Source organism: Betta splendens, chromosome 16 (genome assembly GCF_900634795.4).
Source record: "Betta splendens chromosome 16, fBetSpl5.4, whole genome shotgun sequence".
Classification (NCBI taxonomy): domain Eukaryota; kingdom Metazoa; phylum Chordata; class Actinopteri; order Anabantiformes; family Osphronemidae; genus Betta; species Betta splendens.
In genome coordinates this window covers 1,328,818-1,340,802 of record NC_040896.2, presented here as the reverse complement: position 1 = coordinate 1,340,802, position 11,985 = coordinate 1,328,818, and the positions used below count along the sequence as shown (strand labels likewise).

The 11,985-nt window shown below is 45.0% G+C and overlaps 3 non-coding genes and 2 pseudogenes across 3 annotated transcripts; 3 read left to right on the top strand and 2 right to left on the bottom strand.

Moving 5' to 3' along the window:
- The first annotated feature begins 376 nt into the window (after nt 1-376).
- Nucleotides 377-495, top strand: LOC114843773 (5S ribosomal RNA). Its single transcript, XR_003783634.1, has one exon. It is a non-coding gene; the product is annotated as a 5S ribosomal RNA (ribosomal RNA).
- A 527-nt stretch (nt 496-1,022) lies between these two features.
- On the top strand, nt 1,023-1,141 carry LOC114843759 (5S ribosomal RNA; annotated as a pseudogene).
- A 1,768-nt stretch (nt 1,142-2,909) lies between these two features.
- LOC114843763 (5S ribosomal RNA) lies at nt 2,910-3,028 on the top strand (annotated as a pseudogene).
- Nucleotides 3,029-4,748: 1,720 nt separating this feature from the next.
- LOC114843756 (5S ribosomal RNA) lies at nt 4,749-4,867 on the bottom strand. The gene has a single exon (XR_003783628.1). It is a non-coding gene; the product is annotated as a 5S ribosomal RNA (ribosomal RNA).
- A 4,600-nt stretch (nt 4,868-9,467) lies between these two features.
- LOC114843755 (5S ribosomal RNA) lies at nt 9,468-9,586 on the bottom strand. Its single transcript, XR_003783627.1, has one exon. It is a non-coding gene; the product is annotated as a 5S ribosomal RNA (ribosomal RNA).
- Nucleotides 9,587-11,985: the final 2,399 nt, after the last annotated feature.

The following is an 11,985-nucleotide window of genomic DNA, read 5'->3' as shown; positions in this document are numbered from 1 at the left end:
TTACTTGTATTTTATGTATTTGACATTTCACCTAGATTGTTCAATTATTTGTTAACTCTATAATTGCATCGTTCGTAGTTAACAGACGCTATTACATGCAAAGTTTTCTGTTTTCAGTCACAGTGCTGCTTTTGCTTTGTTCACAGTTCATGCCTGTGGTCGGTGACACAATACAAATAATGATTTTGGCTTCTTTCTAGTTGTTTGTTTTGTAAAGGGAAGCGAAATACAAAAAAGGATATTGGTTTAAGGCCCAAATGGCCACTTTTGTGTACATCCCAAAAGTTCTAAGTCCTTATAAACGCCACATTCAGGCAAGTGGATGCAGCGGCGTGGCTTGCCAAGCTTAAAAGAGCTCCTTTCAATTTCTGCTCTCGCTTACGGCCATACCACCCTGAGCACGCCCAATCTCGTCTGATCTCGGAAGCTAAGCAGGGTCGGGCCTGGTTAGTACTTGGATGGGAGATTGCCTAGGAATACCAGGTGCTGTAGGCTTTTTTCATTTCTCCTTAACCCTAGCAGGGGGCACTTTTTGCTCAGGTCCACATTGTACTGCACCGTGTTATGGGAAAAGTGTTTTCTTTCTATTCTATACAGTATTATATGATTTATGACTACCTCTGCAATTAAAACTATTGTTTTTATTTACTTGTTTTATGTATTTGACATTTCACCTAGATTGTTCAATTATTTGTAAACTCAATAATTGCATCGTTCTTAGACAAAAGATGCTATTACCTGCAAGAATTTTCTGTTTTCAGTCCCAGTGCTGCTTTTGCTTTGTTCACAGTTCATGCCTATGGTCGGTGACACATTACAAGTAATGATTTTGGCTCTTCAATTGTTTTGTTTTGTTTAAAGGGAGAGCGAAATACAAAAAAGGGGATATGTGTTTAAGGCCAAAATGGCACTTCTGTGTAGTCCCAAAATGTTCTAAGTCCTTTATAAACTCCACATTCAGGAAGTGGATGCAACAGCGTGGCTTGCCAAGCTTTAAAGAGCTCCTTTCACTCTCTGCTGTAGCTTACAGCCATACCACCCTGAGCATGCCCGATCTTGCCTGATCTAGGAAGCTAAGCAGGGTTGGGCCTGGTTAGTACTTGGATGGGAAACCGACTGGGAATACCAGGTGCTGTAAGCTTTTACATTAATCCTCAACCCTAGCAGGGGGCGCTGTTTGCTCAGGTCCAAAATATACTGCACCGTGTTATGGAAAGTGTTTCTTTTTATTCTATACAGTATATATGATTTATGACTATCCTCTGCAATATTATCTGGTTTTTTTACTGTATTTTATGTATTTGACATTTCACCTAGATTGTTCAATTATTTGTTAACTCATAATTGCATCGTTCTTAGACAAGACGCTATTACCTGCAGAATTTTCTGTTTTCAGTCACAGTGCTGCTTTTGCTTTGTTCACAGTTCAGCCTATGTCGGTCGTGACACATTACAAGTAATGATTTTGGCTTCTCTCTATTTGTTTGTTTAAAGGGAAGCGAAATACAAAAAAGGGGATATTGGTTAAGGCCAAAATGGCCACCTTCTGTACGTCCCAAAATGTTCTAAGTCCTTTATAAATGCCACATTCAGCAAGTGGATGCAACGGCGTGGCTTGCCAAGCTTAAAAGAGCTCCTGTCACTCTCTGCTCTCGCTTACGGCCATACCACCCTGAGCAGCCCGATCTCGTCTGATCTGGAAGCTAAGCAAGTCGGGCCGTTTAGTACTTGGATGGGACCGCTGGGAATACCGGTGCTGTAAGCTTTTACATTCTCCTAACCCTAGTAGAGCGGGCTGTTTGCTCAGGTCCACATTATATGCACCGAGGTTATGGAAAAGAGTTTCTTTCTTTTCTAGCTGTTATGTATGATTAGAGGTATCTTTCTAAAATAATATCTTGTGTTTTTAGTTTTACTGTTATTTTAGATTTGACATTTCACCTAGATTGTTCAATTATTTGTTAACTCAATGACTGCATCGTTCTTAGAACAGACGCTTTTACCTGCAAGAATTTTTTGTTTTCAGTCACAGTGCTGCTTTTGCTTTGTTCACAGTTCAGCTATGGTCGGTGACACATTACAAGTAATGATTTGGCTTCTCTCTATTTGTTTGTTTTAAGGGAGAGCGAACAAACAAAAAGGGGATATGTGTTTAAGGCCAAAATGGCCACCTTCTGTGTACGTCCAGATGGTTCTAAGTCCTTTAAAAACGCCACATTCAGGCAAGTGGATGCAATGGCGTGGTTGCCAAGCTTAAAAGAGCTCCTGTCACCTCTGCTCTCGCTTAGGCCATACCACCCTGACCACGCCCGATCTCGTCTGATTCGGAAGCAAGCAGGGTCGGGCCTGGTTAGTACTGGATGGGAGACCGCCTGGAATACCAGGTGTGTAAGCTTTTACATTCTCCTCAACCCAAGCAGGGGGCGCTGTTGCTAGGTCACATTATACTGCACCGTGTTATGGGAAAGTGTTTTTTTCTTATTCTATGCAGTATTGCGATTTACGAGTATCTCTGACAATAATATCTTGTGTTTTATTACTTGTTTTTATGTATTTGACATTTCACCTAGATTGTTCAATTATTGTTTAACTCAATTATTGCATCGTTCTTAGACAACAGACCTATTACCTGCAAAAAATTCTGTTTTCAGTCACAGTGCTGCTTTTGCTTTGTTCACAGTTCATGCCTATGGTCGGTGTGACAATTATAAGTAATGATTTTTGCTTCTCTCTAGTTTTTTGTTTAAAAGGAGAGCGAAATACAAAAAAGGGTATTGTGTTTAAGGCCAAAATGGCCACCTTCTGTGTCACCAAATGTTGTAAGTCCTTTATAAACGCCACATTCAGGCAATTGGATGCAATGGCGTGGTTTGCCAAGCTTAAAAGAGCTCCTGTCACTCTCTGCTCTCGCTTACGGCCATACCACCCTGAGCACGCTCGATCTCGTCACATTTCGGAAGCTAAGCAGTGTCGGGCCTGGTTAGTACTTGGATGGGAGACAGCCTGGGAATACCAGGTGCTGTAAGCTTTTACATTTCTCCTCAACCCTAGCAGAGCAGGCTGTTTGCTCAGGTCCACATTATACTGCACCGTGTTTATGGGAAAAGTTTTTTCTTCTTATTTCATACAGTTATATATGATTTAGACCTATCCTCTGCGATTAATAACTATTGTTTTTATTACTTGTTTATTGTATTTGACATTTCACCTAGAATGTTCAATTATTTGTTAACTCAATAATTGCATCGTTCTTAGACAAGACGCTATTACCTGCAAGAATTTTCTGTTTTCAGTCACAGTGCTGCTTTTGCTTTGTTCACAGTTCATGCCTATGGTCGTGACACATTACAAGTAATGATTTGGCTTTCTCTCATTTGTTTGGTTTAAAAAGAGAGTGAAATACAAAAAAGGGATATTGTGTTTAAGGCCAAAATGGCCACCTTCTGTGTACGTCCCAAATGTTCTAAGGTCTTTTATAAATGCCACATTCAGGCAAGTGGATGCAACGGCGTGCTTGCCAAGCTTAAAAGAGCTCCTGTCACTCTCTGCTCTCGCTTAGGCCATACCACCCTGAACACGCCCGATTTCGTCCGATCTCGGAAGCTAAGCAGGTCGGCCTGGTTAGTACTTGGATGGAGAGCCTGGGAATCCAGGTGCTGTAAGCTTTTACATTTCTCCTCAACCCTAGCAGAGCGGCTGTTTGCTCAGGTCCACATTAACTTGCACCGTGTTATGGAAAGTGTTTTTTCTTCTTATTCTATGCAGGTATTTGTGATTATGACTATCTTCTGCAATTAATATCTATTGTTTTTTTTACTTCTGTTTTATGTATTTGACATTCACCTAGATTGTTTCAATTATTTGTTAAACTCAATGATTGCATCGTTCTTAGAAACAGACGCTATACCTGCAAGATTTTTGTTTTCAGTCACAGTGCTGCTTTTGCTTTGTTCACAGTTTCATGCCTATGGTCGTGACATTACAAGTAATGACTTTGGCTTCTCTCTATTGTTTTGTTTAAAGGGAAGTGAATACAAAAAAGGGGATATTGTGTTTAAGGCCAAAATGGCCACTTCTGTGTACGTCCCAAAATGTTCTAAGTCTTTATAAATGCCACATTCAGGCAAGTGGATGCAACGGCGTGGCTTGCCAAGCTTAAAAAGCTCTGTCACTCTCTGCTCTCGCTTACGGCCATACCACCCTGAGCACGCCTGATCTCGTTGATCTGAAAGCTAGCAGGTCGGGCCTGGTTAGTACTTGGATGGGAGACTGCCTGGGAATACCAGGTGCTTAAGCTTTACATTTCTCCTCAACCCTAGCGCAGAGTGGGCTGTTTGCTCAGGTCCAATTATACTGCACCGTGTTATGGGAAAAGTTTTTTCTTGTTATTCTATACAGTTATTATATGATTATGACCTATCCTTCTGCAATTAAACTATTGTTTTTATTACTTCTGTTTTATGTATTTGACATTTCACCTAGATTGTTCAATTATTGTTAACTCAATAATTGCATCGTTCATAGACAACAGATGCTATTACCTGCAAAAATTTCTGTTTTCAGTCACAGTGCTGCTTTTGCTTTGTCAACAGTACAAAAACAAAAATGAATTAATTGTAGAAGATACGTCATAAATCATATATTAACTGCATAAAATAAGAAAGAAAACACTTTTCCAAAAACACGGTGCAGTATATTTTGGTCCTGATCAAACAGCCCGCTCTGCTAGGGTTAAGGAGAAATGTAAAAGCTTACAGCAACTGGTATTCCCAGGCGATCTCCCATCCAAGTACTAACCAGGCCCGACCTGGCTTAGCTTCCGAGATCAGACGAGATCGGGCGTGCTCAGGGTGGTATGGCCGTAAGCGAGAGCAAAACATGACAGGAGCTCTTTAAAGCTTGGCAAGCCACGCCAGTGCATCCACTTGCCTGAATGTGGCGTTTACAAAGGACCTAGAGCATTTTTGGACGTACACAGAAGGTGGCCATTTTGGCCTTAAACACAATATCCCCTTTTTTGTGTTTCGCTCTCCCTTTAAACAAAGCAAATACAAAGAAGCCAAAAGTCATTACTTGTAATGTCTCACCGACCACAGGCATGAACTGTAAACAAAGCAAAAGCAGCACTGTGACTGAAAACAGAAAACTTTGCAGGTAATAGCATCTGTTGTCTAAGAACGATGCAATTACAGAGTTAACAAATAATTGAACAATCTAGGTGAAATGTCAAATACATAAAATACAAGTAACAAAAAACAAAAGATGTTAATTGTAGAAGATACGTCATAAATCATATATTAACTGCATAGAATAAGAAAGAAAACACTTTTCCCATAACACGGTTGTGGTAAATCCTGTTCCTCCTAAGGAGTTATTTCTGTCCATTGCAACAAATGTCAAGTTGACCGTGGTGTCAGGTTGGCCACAAATTAACTGCTGCAGCTGAGTAAACATGGACTTTCGATGGACACATAGGCACTCGCTGGTTGCATAAACAACAGCTTTAAAAAGTGGGCATTGGGAGATGTTTCTTATCTCTGCTGGGGGGGTCTGCTGCAGATACCCAGCTGACCTTTTTCGACCTCTCAGTTCTTTCTGCAGAAGAACAAGCGGGTGAATTCGGCCACCACCTCTCTCATGATTATTCTGTGATTGTACTGTTTCATTCTATGTAATAAATTCATGTGTTAATTTGAGCATAAAAGTTTGAGTCCGTGTGAACTCTCTAACAATGTCGGAACAAGAAATACACGACAGAATGGCGTCACGATGGGCAGGCAGAAAGGAGTCGAGTCCAGAACCAACATTTGTCCGGACTGGCCCGGACGCACGACCGTCGTCATCAGTGAAGGATAAAATAGCGCTTAAAGCTTTTATGTGACGATTCTCTGTGTTCGAGACAGTGTGAGCAAATGTTGGTAGGATTAGAGAAATCTGATCATTAAATTCTGATTTGGCTGCTTCTAGTAAAGTATCTGTGTGGGAGAGACAAAGAGAGGCGGTGGAGAATTTACCTGTGCCTATATTGTGCCTGTAGTGCTGTAAATGACTGCTTTGCATAACCAACTGCTTTGTGTGTATGTGCTATCTCGCGCTTGGGGAAAAATGACATGGCCTATTTACCTCTAGAAGTTACGTAGGTTAACTTGAGGCAGGCGACGTTTGGAAAATCTAAAGTATGGGCGTTGTAGTCTGCATTCGGATAAAATAAATTTAAGGCTGTGTAAGTTCTGTGTCGACGCTGGAAAATTTGGTCCAGGTATTGAGCAGGGTCACTGAACCATACCTCGTTGAGCGGCTGTTAAATTAAATGGAAGACGTACGGTACCGGCGTCGGTAGAAAGTGCGGCCCCGGTACATCGGGTTGTGAAATTTGGAAAATTTCTCTATGAGGAGAGAAGGGACTCTTCCAGGCCGAGGAGCAAGAAGAGGATGCTGTGGAAAAACTGTGAACTGCTTCCAGTGTGGGAGGTATGGACATGTGCAAAGCCAGTGATGGAACAAGAGTCCACCTGGACGGCCAAGGAAGGCTGAGGCTGAAGCAGGGCCACTGAGACAGTGCGGGCTGGCAGACATGAACTGTGTCGATGGACATTATAAAAAGCCAAAAAGCCGGAGGCCTCTGAATCTGTGTTCTCACCTTGCTGCACACTTTAGTACTTTGAGACTCAGACAATTATCTAAATTTTTAAAAACAAAATAAATAAGTCAAATTGGTGAAAATAACTCAGTCCTTAAAGCTGCCAAAAGCTTAAAATAAATAAATGAATAAAATAAAATATTCCAATTTTACAAGGGAGAGGTATGGAGAATATTTCAAAATAAAGTTCAACTTTATTTCAAAATAAAGTTCCCAATTCACTCACTCTGCTGTTCAAATGCTTCACCTGATGCTCAGTGGTTGACTGTGTTTTATCCTCCAAGAGGTTTGGCTGTATGTGGGTTTATATGAACTTTCTTTAGTAAGTTACAATGTTTTAGTTGTAGTTTTTATCCACAGTTGTTACAGTATGTTGTCATTAGAGACTCAGATAGTCACGGGGGAAATTACAATTAGATGCAGTAGTGATTGTGGGGTTGTTTGTATTTCTAGGTTTATTGCTTTGTGCAACAAGTTTACCAGGTTGTGTTATGTCTAATGTGTCATCTCTGATAGGTTGTGAGGATGCAGCTTATTTAGTCTGTACGTTAATTTCATCATAGAGTCACTTAATGCATGCATTTACAGCATTTCCTGAATTAAATAAGTTTTATCGCAGTGATTCTGTGTTCTTCATCAGGTTAGTCACTAAAGCTCAATCCTTCTTGTTTAGCTGTTCGATGACATCGAGGGTGTAACCTTGAAGTTTAGATGCTGTAAAAGGTTCTTAATTTCACTTAGTTTATTAAGTCCCAGTAAGGATAGATAAGTAAGAAATGATTTTTAGGGGTTGTACTAATGTGCCCATCTTAAGTTAGCGATTCGATTGTCCTCACTTTCTAAATTAGTAATTTGTATAATCACTTGGATGCAGTATGTGTGTATGGGGAGTATGAAAATGAATGAGAGAAGACTTGTATGTGTGGCGTCTACTGTGGGACTATTCTTCTATTCTGTTTCTGTTGTGTCTCATCCCAAGTTGGCGAACTTATTCGAAGGAGGCCTATTGGTTCAAAAGTTGGTGTTTGAGTCGGTTCATATGTTGAATTGGAGTGTAAATAGCTTGCGAAGAGGATGATCTCAGCAGGATTCCTAGTGGAGTGAGAGAAAAAGAGATGGTAGCATGGTACAGTATGTGAGGGAGGAAAGGAGGTCAAGGAGTGAAGGAAAAGGAAAGTGTGAATGTGGACAATAGAGAGATGAAACAGTGCTGTGAACCTTGCATTTCAGGGTGTAGCTTGTAAAAAATATGCAGAACGCATAAAGCTAACATTGCATGAAGCTTTGCTTGACAGAATAGTGTTTAATGCATCAACCAGTGACCTACGTTTTTATGTAAAACAGATAATTAACAAACGCAGGAAAGCTGTGCTGTTCCATTGCAGGAAAGAAGAGGTCAAAAAAGATCGAACTCCGGATCACTGATGGGCCCTGAGTGACACTGCTGACTCATTTAGCAGAACAAGGTCACAGGCTACAAGTGAGCTGGGCCAACTGGGTCGCTAGCAGAGAGGCTAGGCATCAGATGAGGTTCCCAGGACAACGCAGAGGGTGCAGTCCCACAGCTTCCACTACAACCATGATGGAAGAGCCACTGGAGCCGATGGAGAGTCCAATTAATCCAAATCCAGCTAGACCAAGACTTCTCACTCACCTGATATTGTGGGGCTGCGCGGACCAACACAGCTATAGGAGGCGGAACGACTTGGGAGCACAGACCTTCAAGACTGACTGTTGCTGCGTGTGAGGATCACCTGTTGGAGCTGAAAGAAGAGCCAAGGCAAAAGGAGACATCCTAGGCAAAGGACGAGCTGGAGCTGAAGTTAAAACCTGGGGATCCGGTGTATATCAAGGGGTTTTAGGAGAACGTGGGACCATGCCCGACAAGAAGGTCCCAACATGTTGGTCAAGACGACCTCGAGAGCAGTTCAAGCTAAAGGCTCTCCCACCTGGGATCATCGGAACCACTCTGTTAAAGTATCAGAGGGGGAAATGGGGAACCCTAAGACTGGTGTTTAGTAAAAATGGTTTAGGATAGTCAGGTTAATCATTGTATGAATAATGATACCTGTGTTCTTTGATATAATGCACCTAATTGACCTGCCAAGAGGGTCCAAGTGTGTTTGTAAACTTGTCAGTAATTTGTTTTTGTGTTTATTTTTAGAGGCAGGTACCGGATTCACCTGTGAAACGTTCGGAGGTCATCAAGCTGGCTGCCCTGAAAAGTCCTGTATTAGCAGTAGGATAAATTTGGCTATTTTAATTGATTTATGTGTCCACATTGCTAAGGTTAAACGAAACTTAAAATGGGTTGGGACCTTGCTAGTGCTTATCACTGGTTTAAGGCGATAAAAGTAAATTGGGCTTAGCTTATTTCTGTCCATTGCAACAAATGTCAAGTTGACCGTGGTGTCAGGTTGGCCACTAAAACAAATAAACTGCTGCAGCTGAGTAAACATGGACTTTCGATGGACACTTAGGCACTCGCTGGTTGCATAAACAACACAGCTTTAAAAAGTGGGCATTGGGAAATGTTTCTTATCTTTGCTGGGGGGGTCTGCTGCAGACACCCAGCTGACCTTTTTCGACCTCTCAGTTCTTTCTGCAGAAGAACAAGCGGGTGAATTCGGCCACCACCTCTCTCATGATTATTCTGTGATTGTACTATTTCATTCTATGTAATAAATTCATGTGTTAATTTGAGCATAAAAGTTTGAGTCCGTGTGAACTCTCTAACAATGTCAGAACAAGAAATACACGACACGGTGCAGTATAATGTGGACCTGAGCAAACAGCCCGCTCTGCTAGGGTTGAGGTGAAATGTAAAAGCTTACAGCACCTGGTATTCCCAGGGGGTCTCCCATCCAAGTACTAACCAGGCCCGATCCTGCTTAGCTTCCGAGATCAGACGTGATCGGGCGTGCTCAGGGTGGTATGGCCGTAAGCGAGAGCGAATCATGACAGGAGCTCTTTTAACCCTCACGCAGCTCTCATTTTTAGACCCCACGAGGGCAACGGAGGAGGGTTTTACATCTGACCCCACAAGTGGGTGAGGATGTGCAGTGGGGGGGTGGTGGTCGGGGTCACGCCGGACCCCACAAGGACACCGAAAGTGCAGGTTGGGAGGAGGGAGGAGGGGGTCACGCCAGACCCCACGAGGACACAGAAAGTGCAGGTTAGGAGGAGAGAGGTGGGGGTCACGCTCGACCCCTCAAGGACACAGAACGTGCAGGTTTGGAGGAGAGAGGTGGGGGTCACGCCCGACCCCACGAGGGCACAGAGAGTGCAGGTTAGGAGGAGAGAGGTGGGGGTCACGCCCGACCCCACGAGGACACAGAAAGTGCAGGTTAGGAGGAGAGAGGCGGGGGTCACGCCAGACCCCACGAGGACACAGAAAGTGCAGGTTAGGAGGAGAGAGTTGGGGGATACGCCAGACCCCACGAGGACACAGAACGTGCAGGTTAGGAGGAGGAAGGTGGGGGTCACGCCGGACCCCAGGAGGAAAGCGAACGTGCAGGTTGGGAGGAGGGAGGAGGGGGTCACGCAAGACCCCAGGAGGAAAGCGAACGTGCAGGTTAGGAGGAGAGAGGTGGGGGTCACGCCGGACCCCAGGAGGAAAGCGAACGTGCAGGTTAGGAGGAGGGAAGAGGGGGTCACGCCGGACCCCACGAGGACACAGAAAGTGCAGGTTAGGAGGAGAGAGGCGGGGGTCACGCCAGACCCCACGAGGACACAGAAAGTGCAGGTTAGGAGGAGAGAGTTGGGGGATACGCCAGACCCCACGAGGACACAGAACGTGCAGGTTAGGAGGAGGAAGGTGGGGGTCACGCCGGACCCCAGGAGGAAAGCGAACGTGCAGGTTGGGAGGAGGGAGGAGGGGGTCACGCAAGACCCCAGGAGGAAAGCGAACGTGCAGGTTAGGAGGAGAGAGGTGGGGGTCACGCCGGACCCCAGGAGGAAAGCGAACGTGCAGGTTAGGAGGAGGGAAGAGGGGGTCACGCCAGACCCCACGAGGACACAGAAAGTGCAGGTTAGGAGGAGAGAGGTGGGGGTCACGCTCGACCCCACGAGGACACAGAAAGTGCAGGTTAGGAGGAGAGAGTTGGGGGATACGCCAGACCCCACGAGGACACAGAGAGTGCAGGTTAGGAGGAGAGAGGTGGGGGTCACGCTCGACCCCACGAGGACACAGAACGTGCAGGTTAGGAGGAGAGAGGCGGGGGTCACGCCAGACCCCACGAGGACACAGAAAGTGCAGGTTAGGAGGAGAGAGGCGGGGGTCACGCCAGACCCCACGAGGACACAGAAAGTGCAGGTTAGGAGGAGAGAGGTGGGGGTCACGCCAGACCCCACGAGGACACAGAAAGTGCAGGTTAGGAGGAGAGAGTTGTGGGATACGCCGGACCCCAGGAGGACACAGTGTGTGTGTGTGTGTGTGTGTGTGTGTGTGTGTGTGTGTGTGTGTGTTTGTAAGTCTGTGTCTGTGTCTGCATGTCTGCGTGTGTGAGATGTAGTGTTTTTTTTTTTTTTTTTGCTTTACCTCTGAAAGGTGCCAGTTGCTCGTCCACCGTCACGTTAGGACCCGGGTTGTAGAGGCTGGGCAGCCGCTCCACCCACGCGTCCCAGACCTCTCTCACGGCTGCCAGTTTGTCCGTCGCTTGCCTGGCGGGTCTAGTTTGGCGATCGTCGAAACGCAACAGCTTCGAGTAAGCGTGAAACACCTTGAGCGACATTGTGGCGCGAAAAATGGCCCTGCCGCTCTCGGCCTCCCACAGGCTGGCCACGGCCTCCCCTCGGGACCTGTAGACGCCGGACAAAATCAGGAGGCCCAAGTAGGCTCGCAGGTCGACCTCGTCCATGCCCTTCCAGGCGCTCCCGAGCTTTCGAGAGCCCTCCAGGTTGGTGTTCTCCAGGATGATCCTTTCCACCGCCGGGGTCACAAACATGCGGAGGGTCGATTCCAAGTCGACCGCCTGAGCCGCCGCGTACTCTGTGGGTCCCTGGGCAGAAAGAGGAGTAAGAGGGACGTTCCTCGCTTCCTCGCCATTGCGAAACGCAGCGGAGGACCATTTTATTTTCCCGTCTTTAGAGATAAAAGTTTTATCTTCTTCTTCTTCTTTTTCTTCTTCTTCATCCTCCTCCTCCTCCTCCTCCTCGAGTTCTATTTGCTCCAGTCTTTGTACATTTTCTATTATTTCATCATCATCTTCATCATCAACATCATCATCATCATCATCATTATCATTATATTCTTCATCATCAACTTCTTCATCTGAAGTGTCCAGCCTTAGATCACATCCCTCGCTGTCTTCTTGTCCTTCATCTGTTTCTGGTCCTGCTGTATC